The 14,759-nt window shown below is 46.2% G+C and overlaps 1 long non-coding RNA gene across 1 annotated transcript in view; it reads left to right on the forward strand.

Annotated features, from left to right (window-relative positions):
• The window catches only part of LOC134956911 (uncharacterized), a 206,267-nt gene that overhangs the window by 29,067 nt on the left and 162,441 nt on the right, over window positions 1–14,759 (forward strand). Inside the window, exon 2 of the long non-coding RNA XR_010186286.1 lies at window positions 6,835–6,935. This is a non-coding gene — a long non-coding RNA (uncharacterized LOC134956911). The remainder of the gene's footprint in view (window positions 1–6,834; window positions 6,936–14,759) is intronic.

The raw sequence follows: 14,759 nt of genomic DNA on the forward strand, positions 1-14,759 counted from the left end.
TTTATGTTGGATCTGGCTTTTTCAATGTATTTTATACCAGGGGCATGGCCTAGCAGGCACAAGGTCACACCCCATTTTTGTAAGTGCGCCTTCGGCTCGAAGTCGGCTCTTTGATGTGCCTAACAAGATTTCTTGGCTCTTTGTCTCTGACTGGTTGGCCACCCCTGCCCTAAACGTTTGTACTTTGGCTGGTGGCAGTGACCATGTTGAAAGGTATCCAGTAACAGTGTCACGTGACATGGATTCACAGATTGGTGTATCTGGTGAATCGCCGTGCCTAGGATTGTGACACTTGTCATTCATACACATGGATGTACACTACAGAGCAGACCCAATTTCTGTAAAAGACCCAAGGAAGGCTGCAACTGCATCCAACAGAATCAGGCATTGTGAGGAGTGAGTTTCCTTCCCCATGTGACAGACTCCACCCCCTCAACAGACTCTGCCTCCAATAGGGCTGCATCCAGAAATTTCCTGGTCTGGTTTTCTATCCCAATTCGCACCTGACTGAGGGTGTTGATAATGAAGGTGTTGGTGGTGATTGCAGGCACTTGGATCTAACAGAGAAAAGCGAGCTAAGTGACACTGGACTGATTAAGTTTTTAGCCAAAGTTTCTGAATTTAACAAAAACTTTGGATGAATGTGCTGCAAGTGATGTAACAGGGAAGGGGTTCCTAGATGGTTAAGGTCCCCGCCTCTACTGACTCTTGCTTTACAAATGATACAGATGGCTTGACAGTTGCCTCGATTTGGGTAGAAATAATCAACATCTTCATCATTATCAGTGTCACAATACATGTATGTTTATGATATATATATATATATATAGTGATAGATAGATAGATAGATAGATAGATAGATAGATAGATAGATAGATAGATAGATAGATAGATAGATAGATAGATAGATATGGGATCCGGTCTGAAGATCGACACTGTCTAGGTCAACAATGTTTAGGTTGACCACTATTGGTCGACAGTCACTAGGTCGACATGGTTTCAAGGTCAACATGGTTTCTAGGTCGACATGTTCTAGATCGACAGGTCAAAGGGTCGACATGACTTTTTCACATTGTTTTTCGTTTTTGAACTTTTTCATACTTAATGATCCACGTAGACTATGATTGGAACAGTAATCTGTGCCAAGCGAAGCGGTAGCGGAGCGAGGCACCTTGCCCGAAGCAGGGTGAGCGAAGCAAGCCATGCGAGGGGACATGATGCACTAACTGGACTTCCCGATCACTGTACGGAGAAAATGACACACAAAAAAATGAAAAACTCATGTCGACCTTTTGAACTGTCGACCTAGACCATGTCAACCTAGAACCCCTGTCGACTTTCCAACCCTGTCGACCTATAGTGGTCGTCTCAAACATTATCAACCTACAAACTGTCGATGCAATAATCCACACCCATATATATTTATATATATATGTAGACAAGGTAATGTAATGGGCGGCACTCCAAAGGATTTTCAATAAATGCAACAGCTCACCAGGCCGATTAATGTTTCAACGTTTCAGGTGTCTTTATTCACACCTTTCGTCATATATATATATAATTTTTTTTTCCATTTTTTTTTTCTTATATATTTAGCTTTTATTTTGTGTAGACTGGTGCAGGGCACCCCCAGACAGGCAGAGCACCCCTAGATTGACAGACAAGCCCCTTGACGGATGGACACAGCACGGACCACCTACAGGGTCACAATACATGTATGATTATACACTGCGGTCTATTTTACAGAAAAATAATAGTATAGTACACTGGGGTATAGCACAAAAAAATATATGTCTTTAAGTTTTTTTACACTGGAGTTGCACTCCTAGTTTAGAAGAGCACCCCTTGATGAATAACTCAGCACACCTGGGAACGAAACACCTACAGTGCCAAACAATACATGCATAATACTGCCGGTCAGACCACAGTGTCACAGAAAAAAAATAGTATACAGTTGCACACTGGGGTATAGCACAAAACTAAATATGTATGTATATGTATATATATATATATATATATATATATATATATATAGTTTTTTATTTAATTTTTTCCAATTCTATAATTGTGGCATTCATTTTCTTTTTGCATTGTGGTCGCACCCCTAGTTTGGCAGAGCACCCCTGGATTGACAGTGCAGTACACCTGGGACCAGAACACCTACAGTGCCACACAATTCATGTATGATACACTGCGGTCTGACTGGCAGTGTCACAGAAAAATAATAGTATATTACACTGGGGTAGAGCACCTAAATAAACACTATATATATATATATATATATATATATAAGGTGATGCATCGCGACCTACGGGCGATCTTCACACCATCCTAAGGGGCTACACCCCCTTAACCCTTGCACGCCCTAGTGGTGTGCAATATTTTTTATTATATGGAGTATTACCTCCAATCATGATTATGTGAGTGGTTAAATATTGCACGGACAGTGAGCGTGCAATGGTTAAGGGGTCATAGCCCCTTCCAATGGTGTGAATGTGCATGCAGGGCCTGATGAATCGCCTAGTAGGTGCTGTGGTTGGTGGAGTGGCAGGTGCAGGGGAGACATGGATGGGGGAGGGGGTCCAGGGGTGCCGTGGATGGGGGAGGGGCTGGTGCAGGGGTGCCGTGGGTGGGGGAGGGATCGGTGCATGGGTTCCACGGGTGGGAGAGAGGGTCCGGAGCCACCATGGGTGGGGGAGGAGCGGTTGTGGGGGTGCCGTGGGTGGGGGAGGGGCGGGTGCAGTGGTGCCATGGGTGGGGGTGGGTGCTGCGGGTGGGGGAGGTGGTCCGGAGCCACCGCGGGTGATGGAGGGGTGTGTGTGGGGGTGCCGCGGATGGGGCCCGGAGGTACTGCGAGTGAGGGTGGGGCTGGTAATGCTACTCCTGCTTCTCCTGCTTCTCCTCCTGTAAAACAGCTAAGCTGCTGTCCTCTCTTTGGCAGTGGCTTTCCCGGAGACTCACAAAGCAGCCAGTCACTATTGTTAGCCCCGTTGTCGCAACGCACTGCATTATAGGGAAGGAGATACACTAAGGGCTGCTGGGAGCTGTAGTTTTTTTAGTGCGTCTACTTCCCTGTAATGCTGCGCGTTGGGACAATAGCGCTAACAATAGTGATTGTCTGGCAGAACTGACTGACTGGCAGAATCAATGTAAAAGGTGAGAGTTCTGTGCAGGGTCAGTGACACTTCACACCCACTGCACTGCACAGCACTGTCACCTTTTACATTGTTTCAGCGTCCAGACATTACCCTCCGTGATATCACCCATTCTATCCGTTACATTAGCCATCTCGGGGCTTCCAGGCCGGCAGCACAGGTACTGAGTTGCAACTGCACACATTAAAAGTTAATCTCACAGGAGTGCCAGGCACATATGCAGTATTACAAACATTCAAAAAAGAGCCAGCACCTCCAAATAGCTGCAAACGTATTTATGCATTAAAACCATTAAATTCCAATAAAGTGCAAAAATAGTGCAAAATAGTCTGCAACATGCAGAGGATCATAATGAAGTAATACTCATGATAGATGCCAAGGTGGTAAAGATAAGTCCACATGCTCATAACAGCCCTGAATCCGACAGCTGTTTCGGTGCTTCTATTGCGCCTTTGTCAAGAGCCTTAAGAAAAAGCTTTTGCGAAACGTGCGTCAGGTGTTTCTGCGCACATGATGTCCGCCGTGTAAATCTATGTATATGTAGTAATACTGCAAACATGCAATCCCGGGAGGGCACTTTTCAATGAAATAACTCTTTCAACAGCATGATCTGTAGCACTGATAAGCTGCACCGGGAACCTTAGAAGGCACAGCCTGGGACAGCAACCAGCACATGATTAGAACTATATGGGAGTCAGATATGAGCTATTATGTACCTCTGTGAGCCAAAGATCCTGTGATACTGAACTTCCAACTATACACATGATATGTATTTAAACATAAGCTGTATGGTTATGCAGCTGCAATAGCTGGGACGGTTCAATTCAGAAAGATATGTTGTTTAAAATTCATGTTTAAAATATTGAATGTGTAAATAGTTAAAAATTGCAACACCAGCACGCTGAACAATAAACAGCAGACAGGATCTACTGAGCTAGTAGTAATATCCAGTTACCAGCAGCCTTATATAAATTATAGTACAGATGTGTCCACATACATCTTTGCTATATCCCGCCATGTATGGCTTGGTTTTGCATGCCATAGACTCAGAGATTTAGCCATGCCTTGTGATTTTTCTTAACTTGCTTCTTTAACATGTTACTTTATACAAAACTATCTAACAGGAATGTTATTAAGTAATATTGACTCTATTGTTACAAAACATTTTTGACTTGGGAATTGTATCATTTGTACATAGTTACGGACACAAAGTATCACTTGATAAATATCTGCAGTCATACATGTCTGATTCTCTCTGGTACACCATTTAAAGTGTGAGAAACAGCGGGATCTCACTGGATGATATCTATTAAAGAGTATATCATATAGGGGATGACCTGACCCACATGGACCGTCACATAAGATCCTGATTATGTAACATCATATGTGTGGCCTTATGAATGTTCTGCTCCCAGAGAGAGTTAAATTCATATGGTCATAAACAGTGACAGATGGTAATACAAAACTCTATAGGATTTGAGCAGTGGTTCATATTGGATACCACATGTAAATGAGTCTATGTAGACCTATATGGAGATACAGGCTAGACTTTTACATGCTAACGTGACTAGTCCATTGTGGGAATCTCAACAGATCTAGAGACACTAGTATTCCCCTTACCCATCTCAATGATAGAGAGAGATTGACATGCCCAAGAAATGTATAGTGTGAAATCATTTCTGATTACATAGATCTGTTTTCTGTTTAAAACACACAAGACTCGTACAGTGTTTTGATACATTTATATATTTTCAAGAGGATCTACAACTGTAAACAGCGCTACATATATCATTGCTAATTAAGCAATATCAATACTACATGGCATTTACTATGAAATAATATGGTTATGAATACATAGATATACCATAACAAATAGCCACACAAACTTTTTGCACGGCGGACTCCCTGTGCGCGGAGAGTCATATTTTAAACACTTTTTCCAACTATTTCACTTGTATATGTCCTCTCATTTTATATTTCGCAAGTTTGTTTGTTTTGTAAATAATAAATTAATTAAAAGTTATGTTTTATATGTAGCATTGTGCACCATTTTAAGGCAACTCTGTTCTCCTTTTTGTACACGCCCAGCATTGGGGGTCATTCCGAGTTGTTCGCTCGTTATTTTTTTCTCGCAACGGAGCGATTAGTCGCTAATGCGCATGCGCAATGTCCGCAGTGCGACTGCGCGAAGTAAATTTGCTATGCAGGTAGGTATTTTACTCACGGCATTACGAGGTTTTTTCTTCGTTCTGGTGATCGTAATGTGATTGACAGGAAGTGGGTGTTTCTGGGCGGAAACTGGCCGTTTTTTGGGAGTGTGTGAAAAAACGCTACCGTTTCTGGGAAAAACGCGGGAGTGGCTGGAGAAACCGAGGAGTGTCTGGGCGAACGCTGGGTGTGTTTGTGATGTCAAACCAGGAACGACAAGCACTGAACTGATCGCACTGGCAGAGTAAGTCTCGAGCTACTCAGAAACTGCACAGAGAAGTCTTTTCGCAATATTGCGAATCTTTCGTTCGCAATTTTGCTAAGCTAAGATTCACTCACAGTAGGCGGCGGCTTAGCGTGTGCAAAGCTGCTAAAAGCAGCTTGCGAGCGAACAACTCGAAATGACCCCCATTATCCACACAGTCACAGAGTGACAGATCTGGGCTATTATATAGGATATATAGATATGGCATGATAGCCAAATTTAGACAGAGGGGATACCCTCTGGATAAGTTATTGGAGGCCAAGGAGAAAGCTCTTAACATGAATCGGGAAGCCCTTCTAGTTAAGAAAGAGGAAAAAAACTGTTAATACACGTTTACCATGGGTCAATCACTTTAATACCAACAGTAGGACGAATGCTAAGACTGCTAAATCCCTGTTGCCTATGGTACAGATTGATAGAAACTTGAATCTGTCAGGTACTGCCATTATGCCCACATATACGAGAGGACGAAATCTACGTGATTGGGTGGTCAAAACTGATGTGACTGGGTTGCATTCGACTCAAAGTGAACAGAATAAATTTTTGTCTTTACACAAGGGATGTTTTAGGTGTCTTGACTGCACTACGTGCAGATCACTCCTTACTGGGAGTACATTTAGTCACCATTTTAGTGGGAGGAAATATACCATTAAGTACAGACTAACATGTACTACCAGGTTCATTATTTACTTAATTAGCTATCCATGCGGACTTCATTATGTCGGCAAAACCGACTGTACATTGAGAGAATGTATGGCCAGTCACAAATTGGCCATTAGAAAGGCGATTCAAACTGGGACGAGTGACCAACCGGTGTCCCGTCACTTTGCACATGCCAGACATAGCATAGCATGTTTGAAATATATCATCATTGATCATGAACCTGCTAGTTTGAGAGGTGGGAATAGGTCCCTACGGTTATTGCAGAAGGAATCCAAATGGATTCATAAGCTGCAAACTCTTGCACCAAAAGGTCTCAATGAGTCATTGGGACTTTATTGTTTTTTGTAGGGTTGTAACATGTCTTGGTGTCACTTCGGCTCTTTTTGAGCTGATAATGCATATAACTTGATGATTTGATATACCGCACTGTAAAGTAACTGCATCTATACCCATTCTGCATTTGCTTTTATGTCATGTTGTTACATTTAAATGTTTTGTAACTCTGTATTCATTGCTGTATTTGTATCTTTTGTTTTTATTCAGTGTGGCGCTTCTGGTAGGCGGGGCGGCATGATGACATCATTTGTGGGCGTTGGAACGCCGTGTCCACGCCGGAACTCATCGCACATGAGGGGGGATATAAGGTACTGTATGTGTGTTTGTAAATTTTTTTAACCTGAGGACGAAGTTAATAAACTTTGAAATGTTGTTGCTGCAAACCTGCTGTTGTATATTATTTCCATCAGAGTGCCGCCTACAGCACTGTATATACTGTATATATATATATATATATATATATATAAATAAACACAGCTGCACACATTAAAAGTTCATCTCACAGGAGTGCCAGGCACATATGCAGTGCTACAAATATTCAAAAAAGAGCCAGCATCTCCAAACAGCTGTTTCGGCGCTTCCATTGCGCCTTTGTCAAGGATTGACAAATCATTGAGAAAGGCGCAATGGAAGCGCAAAAACAGCTGTCGGATTCAGGGATGTTATGGGCATGAGGACTTATACTGACTACCTTGGCATCTATAATGAGTATTAACTTCACTATGATCCTCTGCTTGTTGTGGAATATTATGCACTTTATTGGAATTGAATGCTTTTAATGCATAAATACGTTTGCAGCTATTTGGAGGTGCTGGCTCTTTATTGAATATATATATATATATAACTTTACAATTCTGTTGTACATTTTTTGAGCTTTACTTTTTTAAATCACTGGGGTTGCACCCTTAGTTTGACAGAGCACCCTTGCATGGACAACACTGTAGCACCCCTGGAGGAACACAGCATGGATAGCACCCCTGAAGGAATAAAACAGCCCCAGCCCATTGATGGATAACACTGCAGCACCCCTGGATGGACAACACTGCAGCACCCCTGGATATACAGCACATAAAGCACCCCTGAAGCACAAAACAACTCCTTCCCATTGATGGACAACACAGTAGTACCCCTGGAATGACAACACAGCACCCCTGGATGGACCAAAGACATGTTTGCACTATACAAGCTCCACAGCAGGAGTGAAGTGGCGCAGATCACCAGGGACCCACAACCTGCAAGAATCCGACAATGGGAGGATGACATTTTGGCTCGTTTTGGGATCTGAGTAAGGTGGGAAACCCAGAGTCAGACTTGGATCCCGACTCGGATCTTGGAGATTGGGTTATCAACATGCTCTGTGGAACAAGGGTGCACACTGCAGGTTTCCAGACTAGTAGGTAAAGATAGGAGAGTCTGAACTCAGAGCTGTGGAAAAGCTCCATACAGGATAAATGCAGAGGTGGGTGGTGGTGGGGTCCAATATACTGGTATTGAGCCTAATGCTAATCTGAAATTCTATCAGATAATAAGAATTTACTCACCGGTAATTCTATTTCTCGTAGTCCGTAGTGGATGCTGGGGACTCCGTAAGGACCATGGGGAATAGTGGCTCCGCAGGAGACTGGGCACAACTATAAAGAAAGCTTTAGACTACTGGTGTGCACTGGCTCCTCCCACTATGACCCTCCTCCAGACTTCAGTTAGGATACTGTGCCCGGAAGAGCTGACACAATAAGGAAGGATTTTGAATCCCGGGTAAGACTCATACCAGCCACACCAATCACACCGTATAACTCGTGATACAATACCCAGTTAACAGTATGATAACAACTAAGCCTCTCAACAGATGGCTCAACAATAACCCTTTAGTTAAGCAATAACTATATACAAGTATTGCAGACAATCCGCACTTGGGATGGGCGCCCAGCATCCACTACGGACTACGAGAAAAAGAATTACCGGTGAGTAAATTCTTATTTTCTCTAACGTCCTAGTGGATGCTGGGGACTCCGTAAGGACCATGGGGATCATACCAAAGCTCCCAAACGGGTGGGAGAGTGCGGATGACTCTGCAGCACCGAATGGGCAAACTCTAGGTCCTCCTCAGCCAGGGTGTCAAACTTGTAGAATTTAGCAAACGTGTTTGACCCCGACCAAGTAGCTGCTCGGCAAAGTTGAAGAGCCGAGACCCCTCGGGCAGCCGCCCAAGAAGAGCCCACCTTCCTCGTGGAATGGGCTTTCACTGATTTAGGATGCGGCAGTCCAGCCGCAGAATGTGCAAGCTGAATCGTACTACAGATCCAGCGAGCAATAGTCTGCTTTGAAACAGGTGCACCCAACTTGTTGGGCGCATACAGGATAAAGAGGGAGTCAGTCTTTCTGACTCCAGCTGTCCTGGAAAAATAGATTTTCAGGGCCCTGACTACGTCCAACAACTTGGAAGCCTCCAAGTCATTTGTAGCCGCAGGCACCACGATAGGTTGGTTCAGATGAAAAGCTGATACCACTTTGGGGAGAAACTGGGGACGAGTCCTCAATTCTGCCCTATCCATATGGAAAATCAGATAAGGGCTTTTACATGACAAAGCCGCCAATTCTGATACACGCCTGGCCGAAGCCAAGGCCAACAACATGACCACTTTCCACATGAGATATTTCAAATCCACGGTTTTCAGTGGCTCAAACCAATGTGACTTTAGGAAATCCAACACCACGTTGAGATCCCAAGGTGCCACTGGAGGCACAAAAGGGGGCTGAATATGCAGCACTCCCTTAACAAAAGTCTAAACTTCAGGTAGTGAAGCCAGTTCTCTCTGGAAGAAAATCGATAGAGACGAAATCTGGACCTTAATGGAACCCAATTTAAGGCCCATAGTCACCCCTGACTGTAGGAAGTGCAGGAAACGGCCCAGCTGAAATTCCTCCGTTGGGGCCTTCCTGGCCTCACACCACGCAACATATTTTCGCCATATGCGGTGATAATGGTTTGCGGTTACTTCTTTCCTAGCTTTAATCAGCGTAGGAATGACTTCCTCCGGAATGCCCTTTTCCTTCACGATCCGGTGTTCAACCGCCATGCCGTGAAACGCAGCTGCGGTAAGTCTTGGAACAGACAGGGCCCCTGCTGCAGCAGGTCTTGTCTGAGCGGTAGAGGCCATGGGTCCTCTGACATCATTTCTTGAAGTTCCGGGTACCAAGCTCTTCTTGGCCAATCCGGAACAATGAGTATAGTTCTTACTCCTCTTCTCCTTATTATCCTCAGTACCTTTGGTATGAGAGGAAGAGGAGGGAACACATAAACCGACCGGTACACCCACGGTGTCACTAGAGCATCCACAGCTATCGCCTGCGGGTCTCTTGACCTGGCGCAATACTTTTCTAGCTTTTTGTTTAGGCGGGACGCCATCATGTCCACCTGTGGCCTTTTCCAACGGTTTACAATCATTTGAAAGACTTCTGGGTGAAGTCCCCACTCTCCCGGGTGGAGGTCGTGCCTGCTGAGGAAGTCTGCTTCCCAGTTGTCCACTCCCGGAATGAACACCGCTGACAGTGCTAACACGTGATTTTCCGCCCATCGGAGAATCCTTGTGGCTTCTGCCATTGCCGTCCTGCTTCTCGTGCCGCCCTGTCGATTTACATGGGCGACCGCCGTGATGTTGTCTGACTGGATCAGTACCGGCTGGTTTTGAAGCAGGGGTTTTGCCTGACTTAGGGCATTGTAAATGGCCCTCAGTTCCAGAATATTTATGTGCAGGGAAGTCTCCTGACTTGACCATAGTCCTTGGAAGTTTCTTCCCTGTGTGACTGCCCCCCAGCCTCGAAGGCTGGCATCCGTGGTCACCAGGACCCAGTCCTGTATGCCGAATCTGCGGCCCTCTTGAAGATGAGCACTCTGCAGCCACCACAGCAGAGACACCCTTGTCCTTGGAGACAGGGTTATCAGCCGATGCATCTGAAGATGCGATCCGGACCACTTGTCCAACAGGTCCCACTGAAAGGTTCTTGCATGAAACCTGCCGAATGGAATCGCTTCGTAGGAAGCTACCATCTTTCCCAGGGTCCGCGTGCAGTGATGCACCGACACCGGTTTTGGTTTTAGGAGGCCTCTGACTAGAGATGACAGCTCCTTGGCCTTCTCCTCTGGGAGAAACACTTTTTTCTGTTCTGTGTCCAGAACCATCCCCAGGAACAGTAGACAATTCGTAGGGACCAGCTGTGACTTTGGAATGTTTAGAATCCAGCCGTGCTGTTGTAGCACCTCCCGAGATAGTGCTACCCCGACCAACAACTGCTCTCTGGACCTCGCCTTTATCAGGAGATCGTCCAAGTACGGGATAATTAAAACCCCCTTCTTTCGAAGGAGTATCATCATTTCGGCCATTACCTTGGTAAAGACCCTCGGAGCCGTGGATAGACCGAACGGCAACGTCTGGAATTGGTAATGACAATCCTGTACCACAAATCTGAGGTACTCCTGGTGAGGATGGTAAATGGGGACATGCAGGTATGCATCCTTGATGTCCAGTGATACCATGTAATCCCCCTCGTCCAGGCTTGCTATAACCGCCCTGAGCGATTCCATCTTGAACTTGAATTTTTTTATATATGTGTTCAAGGATTTCAAATTTAAAATGGGTCTCACCGAACCGTCCGGTTTCGGTACCACAAAAATTGTGGAATAGTAACCCCGTCCTTGTTGAAGTAGGGGTACCTTTACTATCACCTGTTGTGAATACAGCTTGTGAATTGCCTGTAACACTGCTTCCCTGCCTGAGGGAGTGGTTGGCAAGGCAGATTTGAGGAAACGGCGGGGGGGGGGAGACGTCTCGAAATCCAGCTTGTACCCCTGAGATACTATCTGAAAAATCCAGGGATCCACCCGTGAGCGAGCCCACTGATTGCTGAAATATTTGAGACGGGCCCCCACCGTACCTGGCTCCGCCTATGGAGCCCCAGCGTCATGCCGTGGACTTAGAGGAAGCGGGGGAGGACTTTTGCTCCTGGGAACTGGCTGTATGCTGCAGCTTTTTCCCCCTACCTCTGCCTATGGGCAGAAAGGACGCGCCTTTAACCCGCTTGCCCCTATTGGGCCGAAAGGACTGTACCTGATAATACGGTGCTTTCTTTGGCTGTGAGGGAACATGGGGTAAAAATGTAGACTTCCCAGCTGTTGCTGTGGAAACTAGGTCCGAGAGACCATCCCCGAACAACTCCTCACCCTTATAAGGCAGAACTTCCATGTGCCTTTTGGAATCTGCATCACCTGTCCACTGCCAGCCGGCAAATATCCCTCTGTGCATCCCTCATGTATAAAAGTGCGTCTTTTATATGCTCTACGGTTAGCAATATAGTGTCCCTGTCTAGGGTATCAATATTTTCTGACAGGGAATCTGACCATGCAGCTGCAGCACTGCACATCCATGCTGAAGCAATAGCTGGTCTCAGTATAACACCTGTGTGTGTATATATAGATTTCAGGATAGCCTCCTGCTTCCTATCAGCAGATTCCTTCAGGGCGGCCGTATCCAGAGACGGTAGTGCCACCTTCTTTGACAAGCGTGTGAGCGCTTTATCCACTCTAGGGGATGTTTCCCAACGTGACCTATCCTCTGGCGGGAAAGGGTACGCCATTAGTAACCTCTTAGAAATTACCAGCTTCTTATCAGGGGAAGCCCACGCTTCTTCACACACTTCATTTAACTCCTCAGATGGAGGAAAAGCTACTGGTAGTTTTTTCTCTCCAAACATAATACCCTTTTTTGTGGTACCGGGGGTAACATCAGAAATGTGCAACACATTTTTCATTGCCTCAATCATGTAACGTGTGGCCCTACTGGAAGTTACATTAGTCTCATCGTCGTCGACACTGGAGTCAGTATCCGTGTCGACATCTGTGTCTGCCATCTGAGGTAGCGGGCGTTTTAGAGCCCCTGATGGCTTTTGAGACGCCTGGGCAGGCACAGGCTAAGAAGCCGGCTGTCCCACATTTGGTATGTCGTCAAACCTTTTATGCAAGGAGTCGACACTGTCGCGTAATTCCTTCCACAGCACCATCCACTCAGGTGTCGACCCCGCAGGGGGTGACATCACATTTACAGGCATCTGCTCCGCCTCCACATAAGCCTCCTCATCAAACATGTCGACACAGCCGTACCGACACACCGCAAACACACAGGGAATGCTCTGACAGAGGACAGGACCCCACAAAGCCCTTTGGGGAGACAGAGAGGGAGTAAGCCAGCACACACCAGAGCGCTATATAACACAGGGATCCCACTATAAATGAGTGTTTTCCAGGGACGTGCGGTGAGCTAAATAGCTCAGGAGGCACTGACTAGCACCAGACCCAAATTTACACACAATATATGAGCCAAAGCGTACATCTGGGCATTATACACAGGTGCAGCAGTAAAAACTCCTGGAAATTTGCTGAGTTTTGGTCAGAAATGTGCGGAAAAGTTAGCCAGGTGAGGCACTGCCTCACCTGCCATAGACTATTTACTCCAGAGTTTTGGCTATAAAAATTATTAGAATAATGCAAAGAAGATATTTCAAATATATTTTTGGTATTTTTCATATACTTTATACAGTAAAAACTCTTGCACAAACGTTAGTATGACAGGAAAGGCTCTGCTTCACCTGCCTCACCCCACCGCACGTCACTGGTGTTTTCCCTTATAGCTGCTTTTTATATATATATATATCCTGCGCCTAAATTTAGTGCCCCCCCTCTCTTTTTTACCCTTCTGTAGCTTGCAGACTGCAGGGGAGAGCCAGGGAGCTTCCTTCCAGCGGAGCTGTGAGGGAAAAATGGCGCCAGTGAGCTGAGGGAGATGGCCCCGCCCCTTTTCCGGCGGACTTCTCCCGCTTTTTCTGGAATACTGGCAGGGGTATTTTTACATCTATATAGCCTCTAGGACTATATATGATGTAGATTTGCCAGCCAAGGTGTCCTATATTGCCCTCAGGGCGCCCCCCCCCCCCCAGCGCCCTGCACCCATCAGTGACCGGAGTGTGAGGTGTACATGAGGAGCAATGGCGCACAGCTGCAGTGCTGTGCGCTACCTTGGTGAAGACCGAAGTCTTCTGCCGCCGATTTTCCGGACCTCTTCACGCTTCTGGCTCTGTAAGGGGGACGGCGGCGCGGCTCCGGGAACGAACACCAAGGTCGGGTCCTGCGGTCGATCCCTCTGGAGCTAATGGTGTCCAGTAGCCTAAGAAGCCCAAACTACCACCTGTTAGGTAGGTTCGCTTCTTCTCCCCTTAGTCTCTCGCTGCAGTGGGTCTGTTGCCAGCAGATCTCACTGTAAAATAAAAAACCTAAATATACTTTCTTTCTAGGAGCTCAGGAGAGCCCCTAGTGTGCATCCAGCTCAGCCGGGCACAAGAATCTAACTGAAGTCTAGAGGAGGGTCATAGTGGGAGGAGCCAGTGCACACCAGTAGTCTAAAGCTTTCTTTATAGTTGTGCCCAGTCTCCTGCGGAGCCGCTATTCCCCATGGTCCTTACGGAGTCCCCAGCATCCACTAGGACGTTAGAGAAAAATGGTTTCTGACTACAGAACAGTAGCCAATGTGCAAGAAAACTGAATCAATAGTTGGTAATATCCAGTGCCATCTTAACATATATACTCAGTGGGCAGCTGCCCAGGGCCCCACAATACTGGGGGCCTTCGAGCAGGGGCGGGCTGGTCGGGGGAAATTTGCCCCATGGAAACGTGCCCCTGGAGCTTCATGTGAGGCAGGTAGAGAATACGGCCTGGCTGCTGATTGTAAATTATGCAGAGTGGCCAGGCAGCATTCTCTACCTGTCTTGTAGACTGCAGCCAGACAGTGAATGGCTGTCAGCATGTTGATTGGTGGATGGATACAGTTATACACCAATCAGAGTGCTTACAGTCATTCACTGTATGGAAGCATATAGAGAGAGATGGCATGGTACTTAGAGATGAGCGGGTTCGGTTTCTCTGAATCCGAACCCGCCAGAACTTCATGTTTTTTTTCACGGGTCCGAGCGACTCGGATCTTCCCGCCTTGCTCGGTTAACCCGAGCGCGCCCGAACGTCATCATGACGCTGTCGGATTCTCGCGAGGCTCGGATTCTATCGCGAGACTCGGATTCTATATAAGGAG

This window comes from Pseudophryne corroboree, chromosome 9 (genome assembly GCF_028390025.1).
Source record: "Pseudophryne corroboree isolate aPseCor3 chromosome 9, aPseCor3.hap2, whole genome shotgun sequence".
Taxonomy (NCBI): Eukaryota; Metazoa; Chordata; class Amphibia; order Anura; family Myobatrachidae; genus Pseudophryne; species Pseudophryne corroboree.